A 7974-nucleotide genomic window follows, 5' to 3' on the forward strand; every position below is an offset into this window, starting at 1 on the left:
CATTACAGCGATAAAAACATATTTCTCAGGACGGTGTCGGTAACTTATGCTTATGTTGTTCGCGGTTATGGCCCATATCATTGAAAAATGGTCAATATATTTGCAGTAAGTACAAATACTATAAATCCAGAAATTGTGGGATTAGGTGATTTCATATTATTGTTTGACAAAAGTTTTATATTATTTTTGTTCGATAAGAGTTCCATAAGTCCTGTAATATTATTAGTTATCCTGTGATTCTAATTCATACCTTATTTCCTAGGTCATATGATAAACACACGATTACATAATATAATTATTGTATCTAACTTAATACCTATCCGAAAAATGACTCCAATAACATATGCTGGAAAAGACAAAAATAATGAAGATAATTCATGGCCATGTGACAGTCACACTTGCGATAAAGACTGAATTGAGTGTTCTGTGATTATCTTCTTTGGTAGCTTAGAGAGCATTAGGTCACACCGGACGAATCTAGAAAAATTAACAGGTTATTCAGTATTTACACGGGCTCTAGATTTAAGTTTCCTAGTTGCTTTTTTGACGGCTGTGTGGGACGCAGCACAGCTGTCCAGGGCAGTGAAATAGCAAGCATCGTTTTCAGTCAGTAACAACTACATAACTATCTTCTTAAATGATTATTTTCTTAAATACGTTATAAACATTAGTAGGCATAAAAGTCGATCGCTTAGCGTTAGTTAGCACAGGCAGTCGAGCAGGAACTGCCTGGAGTGTTATAATATGGTTTAATTGGACGGTCGTGTCCAGCAAATTGTGTGCGCGTGCTTCGGGATCTATTCTCTTGTCTAAAAGAAGAATGTTGCCAATATGCATGGATGTCTTATGTAGTTACTTCGTTTTAGGTTTGGGATGGTCGCACATAAAGTCAATAGGCTTTTAGAGTGTGGAGAGGCAGATGCTTCTATCCCGTTTTGATTTTAAACTGAGAAGAAACATAATGAAACAAAATGATGATAGGTAATTAATACATTTTTAACTTTTTTCATTCAAGTTTTAAATGGATACAACCACATTATTATAAGATTGCATATTAAGTGTAGGTATTCATGTAAGGAACATTGTCAAGAACTTTATAATTAACGTCCCTTATTATGATTCCCGAGTTGTTAGTTAGTTAGAGTTAGATATTATAAGAGCGCTTTTAATCAAAGATATACATTAATTATACAGTAAACACGCTGCATATCTAGTAATCTATTGGACAAGCATATTTGACTAAGACGCCAGTTAGCGCGAACTAGTACTCGTAGTTATTAAAATAACATCGTAGGACATTCACACGGCTGCATCCACATGACTTGACTGTAACCTGCACTTGGAATTTTCTCTTAACATTTCCCTGAATTTTTAAAATCTTGGCAAATATATTCATAGTGCATGTTTTGGAAGATATGTAATGTACAGTACGCTGCAGAGATAACTGACACCCATGCAAACAAGTTTCTAATTTCTATGCATGTGGGGTCAGTTATCTCTGCAGCATACTGTACTGAGACCTAGCTGCCGCCATAAAATCGAAGTTACAATCTCATTTTAAAATGACATTCTGTAATGTTAGCATAAAGTTAGACATGAACATTCAGCTAGGAACATATATTCGTCTGGTACTAGTTTTCGGTGTTAGAATTGTTAGAAATTGTATTACACAAAGATAGGTACTATGTAGAAGTTTTACATACAACATCTATACTCGTTCCTTTTCTTTTGTACCTATATTTTTTAGCAAAGAACACTAGCACCATACATAGATACGATGTTACTCAAATGTTCATGCCCAGTTTCATGTAATTTAAGGATGTCGTTTTAAAATGAGAGTGCAACTTCGATAGTATGGAGCGGCTTTTTGGCAGCGGGTTCGTGTGGGTTCTTGGAGTAAGATTTACGTATTATCAGTTAAGTGTGGACGATAGTACTCTGCTTAACGGGTAAATAATAAAACGTTTCTCTTTTTAAGTGAATTACATACGGGCACCATACCTATGTATTTTATGCTTTAGCTGGATAGTTACAGTACCTACTAATAAGCAAAAGACAACAAATTAAATACATATCTGTAACATATTTTATTTTATATTAATAAACTTTTCACTTCACGTTATAAAAAATAAACCGTCTTTGAGTAAATCCTTATAGGATTTTTTATTTTTGCCCACAATTTCAGAAACGGCCCGTAAATAGTATCGCAGTAACATTATATGGTGGATCGTGCGTTAAGAGAGAAAATGCCCTGTGGTCAATATAAATTGAATGTACAATGCGGTATTGAGCGGTCGTTATGGTGATATGTGCAGGCGAGTACTTTAGAAGACTTTAAGTATTGCTCCTTGTGGCACTGACGAATCGTTCGTAAAATGTCTATTTGAGTATTTCGATTAATAAAAATAAAGATTTGACCTTAACCAACTTTGGCTAAAATTATTATAAAAAAATGAATCATTACTGCTGGGAATGAATTTATTTTTCTAAGATCAGTGTACGTACAAGCAGTGCATGGGTCATTTAGGTATACATAGGAAACCATCAAACACATGAATGTTAAATGAGGGCCAAGTTCAATATGAAGTACGAGTATGCGTTGTTGTTGACTGCGCCGACAAAAGAATTGAGATCATGGATGTCAAGTTCTGCGTAGAAAATCATTTTTACAATGCATTTATTTTACATGGGATGTAATTCAAATTCAAGATGTGACTGAAGGCGCCAGTTCCTTTTTCTTTGAACTTGGCTGGACACGCTACCGCGTGTCTAGATTTATTAATACAAAGTGACCCGTTATAATTGCTCTCGACTATAAATATACTGTATGACTTCGCTTTATAAATGTCGGAAATAGTTTATTTTATTATTCTATTTCTATATATTATAGCCAGTATGTAAATACCTAGTTCAAGTTCCCTGTCTAATCCGAATAAATATGCATTCAGCGCCCCATGTCACGCAAAACTACATAGATTTTTACAACATTGAATGTGCAATCGTATCTTTAAGTAAACAGTTGTGTCACATGGAGATAAATATATATACAGAAAGGGACAAGGTTATTGGTGAAAAGCGGGAAGAGGTGTTTTTATCCACATAGCGTACGCAATCTCAATAAACCAATTTGAGAGCGCTTACGATGCCTAGCGATAGCGATACGGTGTATTCCAAACGCTGACCGGTCATGAGCGAGTCTGTATAATTCAAATCGACCGGGCCAGGCGACCCAGTGATACTTATGCCAAATTAATAAGAAGGATTTGTAAAATTAAACAAGAGTTAGACTTCATATTTAAAATAAATAATACAGGCTGGCATACGAACTCTTCGAAGACACGGGTGGCTGTGCTATGTCAGTTGTCGTCATATTTTAGCGGCTTCGTTTATTTCCGTATTTGGCTGAGTGGTTGCTGTCTGGATATTTCTGATCAGGTCCGGTCAGGTCATGTTACCTGCCACCTCGTATGGTCTTTAGCTATATCTAGTAGTCGGATGCACGCGGTTTATCTGCTACGATTCGGCAGCAGCCAAATTAGCGTGGTCCGGTCCCATAATTTGTGAAAGAGGTCACATTAAATTAGTTTGCTCAAATAGCCGACTCGCATAGCCAGTTATAATACACAGCAGGTGACGGTACTTTATGTGCCTTTGTTTCGGCGATTGTCGGACAACGAGATAGACCGCCAGTAAGTTTCCGCTAATGGACGAGTAACTTACGTCGTCGTGAATGAGAACATGAGAACAGTTTATCGGCGTTTCGTGAAATGGAGGTTTATCATGAGATTCATGATATCGGAGCCTTATACGAGGTTAAAATGTGTATAATTTAGATAATCACAAATATCTAGCTTAAACTATATAGGTAAGTACTTCAAACTACACACCAACCGATAGAGCTTAAGACCCTAAAACATAAATATGAGTTACTTATTATTGTTTTTAAAAGCAGATCAGTTTGCCTAATATGCAAGATTACTTAGAACAAATACATTATATGTTATAAACAAAAATAGACCAGCAATATAAGTTGAATTTGTCAGGTAACGTCTGCGTACAGCCTCGTTGCAGTTTCTATTCGCAGTCGTATGACCAGCAGAATGCAAATATTGGGAATGCAGTGTTATGTACAACATGCGTTAACAGTACATTGTTAGCTCCACAACTTGCTATATACTCTAAGACTGGAATTCGAAAAGGAGTAATCCTTTGAATGAAAAGCGACATCAGAACGGTTACTGTGACGGATATATAAACAAGTATTTAACTCCTAACTAAATCGACGTATAATACGTACTCACATAATACGAAACGTGACAGCAGGTGAGGAGTTCAGCGCTTAAAAAATATAAAAAGATGGCCAAAGGTAAGTATTTTGGAGGTTGTCGAATTACGTTATATTATAATATAAACATCATAAAATTACACACAACCGTCGTTTCCCACCAATCCTGCCATATTGCCATCAGAATGCAAATATTACCTACCTACGCGAATATTGGGGACGCAGGGTCATTTTCAAGCTGCGTGGGAGCCAGTGCATTGTCAGCTCCACTCTATTACTTGAGCTGTACAGTTACGTCTTTACGTGCTGTTTTACAGTTTTTAGTGAGCCATTTGCCTACAATGTGGACACGGTGTCAACGTGCATAGCCGTTTATGGTTGCTTGCAGTGAACTATTTTACTGTTCATTTAATGTGGGAAGTAAATTGCGCTTTAGCCTCTTACGACAGTTACGGTAATGACATGAATTTTATTATTATAGGTAATTTTATGGTTTACACATATTATTCATAAATACGTATGTTTTATCAGGAGGCACCGTCAATAAATAGGTATTTCGAGGTCATCCATTAATTACGTCACACGTTTAGGGGGCGGGAGGGGGTCAAGAAAATGTGACATGTTATGACAAGGGAGGGGGGGGGGGGAGTCACATACTTTGTGATATCATAACTTCATATGTAACCAAACATTGTTCTGATTATTTTGTATTTGCTGTAATATTGAATTGGGTTTTTACAATGACAATATCATTTTTATTCCTAATCACTTAATCAGTTTTGTGTCACAAAATTACCAATATTGCTTTTATTATAAATATTGTTATTAAAATAATACCTAATAGTTATTTTGAATTGCTGATTTCGTTGAAAATAAAATTGCCAAATATGTGACGTCATTCTAGGGGGAGCGGGTTCCCAAATGTGTCCAGGTGTGACAAGGAGGGTGGGGAAGGGGTCATAAATCCTCCAAATTCGTGTGATGTAATTTATGTATGACCCCTTATATCAATTGACGATAGTGAAATGTATTTTCATTGCATCAATAAAAGTTAAATAAGGCAGATTGGGTAGAGAAATCTAGGTTTGTCGCAGAAAATGGGGAGTAATTAGATCCTAAAAAATACCAACTGACCGCCGCATCATGAATGTCGACTGAAAATTTGTCATAATAATAACATAGCCATTTTCATAACGCCTATATGTCAAGGTGTCATTAAAACATGTCAACAACCCACATGCTCTGAGCTTCTTTAAATTACAAAACCATTAAGGTAATCAGGGTTGCCGAACCACGAATGCTAAGTATGTACCTGTCAAAACAAATTACTTGTAATTACTGTTTAATGCAGCAATAATCTTAGACTTGATCAAAATAATAACACGGGACTTTTTTGCTTAAAAACTTGATTGAAGATTTTTTGTAGTATGAAGGAAGTGCGCATGAGAAGCTACTTAAAATAATTGTTGAGTGCTTAATGTACTTTGTCCATTAATACGTGATTAGTTTTTTGTAAGGGGTAATCTTTATCACCATTACCCCCCATTCACTTCACACAACTAGTAGGTAAATTGGGTGTTTTTTTTTCCAAAAATTGTATTGTAAGCAAGTAATGAATAATTTATTGTACAAAATAACTAGGTAAGCTAATAAACTTGCATGGCTGAGAAGTATTAAGCCCCCCCCCCCCCCCCCAAGCTAGCGTCTTTTGAGCGTCGTTGCGTCGAGCAGCAGCCATAGAGTTGTCCAGACGCCGACGCGCGACGCTCGTTCGACGCTAGTGTGGGGTGGACCTTTGAGGTACAAATACGAACTTATCTATATAAGTCATATTATCTAATCCATCTTTTAAGCGAATTCTGAAAAAAAGTAGGAGGGGCATTTTTCAATTAATACGTATACGTACTTACACATCAAGGCAAGAGTAAATAGGTATCTTGTAGGTAAGCGTGCTCACTTATCATATACCATCAGGTGAGATCGTGGTCAAACGTCTGCCTATCCTCCATAAAAAAACACATATAGCTATTAAATTTTACTTTTGCGAATTTAATTCGGACTCGCGACCAGCGGACCGATTCGAAGAATGATTAAGATCTTTAAAAGATCGATAACTAAACGACGTATCAAAATGGACGTTTATTTCGATTCCGCTGTGGTCCCAATAAGACTTATCTACGATATTTCTAACGTCAAAGTGACATTGGTTGCCCGAATCGAGCTGCTTGTGTCAATTATACGACATACAAACGATATCTAAATGAAGTTATCGTATTTTATTCTTCGAATCGGGCCGTAGGCACTTTCCTCAGTACTCAGATCACTCAACCAGAATCGCACGTATTACATTTATAATTGACTATGCTTGGAGCCGTAGGGGCCTAAATATGTATCCGATGATATCCTAATAGACGAGAACATTTTTCTAATTAAATGTTAAACTAAAATTTAGTGCGCGCTTTATCCTGATATTTTAAAAGAGGCTTATTATAAATACTGAATAACAATATCAGATATATCGGAAATTAGACTAAACTACTTAATTTACTTTTTTAATGGGGTAGTGGATTGTTAAAAATAAAAATATACTTACGAAAGAAAATTTATGATATATATAGGTTGTTAGTTGCCTAAATATTACAATTTCCTAATATTAGTATATTTTTCTAAATTTGGTTCTAACTTTGTAAAAATAGAATAAAAACTAACATAAGACACTGTAATCCTTAAATTTGTGCAAGAAATAAAAGGCTTTTTTTATTTTTATTTATTTTATTATGTATAGGTTGGCCCAAAAATACGTTGATAATTTTTTTTGTAATATTTTTCTTATAATGAATAGAATCAGGCGTTACTTGCGATTTTAATATTTTTCTTAAATACACGTCTTTTCAAAATTAATTAGCTAAAAAAATATTTTATATATTATTATATAGTGTTTTGATATACAAACTCAAATGTCTTGTGTCAATTATACGGCAACATTTGGTAACATTATCAACAATATTTTTACCTACAAAAGGAGTATTTAGTATTGGGACCAGCTCCTTTGTTGATCGGCCTATTGTACGCACACGCACTGACTTACAGTGGCGATAAATTTAAAAAAGGCATCCACCACCTTCCCTTACAAAAATGATTTAGATGACACCAAAAGTCAATTACTTACCCATTGACTCTGTTGCCGACTGTATTAAAAACTTAATTGATTTCGATGGCAATAAGTCTGCCTGCGCGAGAGAAGGGTTTTTTCTTGTATTCGCTCGTGTGATGATTTATTTTAATACGTGATATCGGGCGCTGCCCGATGTTTACGACTGAGGCCAATAGTGTAATCAACGCAGACGCGTGGACACAGAAATTGAGTGAAATTATTAGAGTCAGACCAAGCTAATTTGGCAGCGATTTGGATACCATAGACTGGGCAAGTGTTAAGTAAACGTCATTATTTCATAGAAGTGTGACGTTTAAAATAACACTTGCATTGACTGGGCTATCAAAATCGCTGCCAACTTAGCATGGTCACTATATTACCTAAATAAGTGAATTCAACTTTCATTGATATTTTATTTTAATCCTACTGACGGCGTCGAATATTTAAATAGAGAAATAAAACAATAAATCTATTGAATTACCATTCATATTTAATTTCCAAAATGTAACTATTTTAAATATATGTCAGTGCCGAG

Source organism: Cydia pomonella, chromosome 13 (genome assembly GCF_033807575.1).
Source record: "Cydia pomonella isolate Wapato2018A chromosome 13, ilCydPomo1, whole genome shotgun sequence".
Classification (NCBI taxonomy): domain Eukaryota; kingdom Metazoa; phylum Arthropoda; class Insecta; order Lepidoptera; family Tortricidae; genus Cydia; species Cydia pomonella.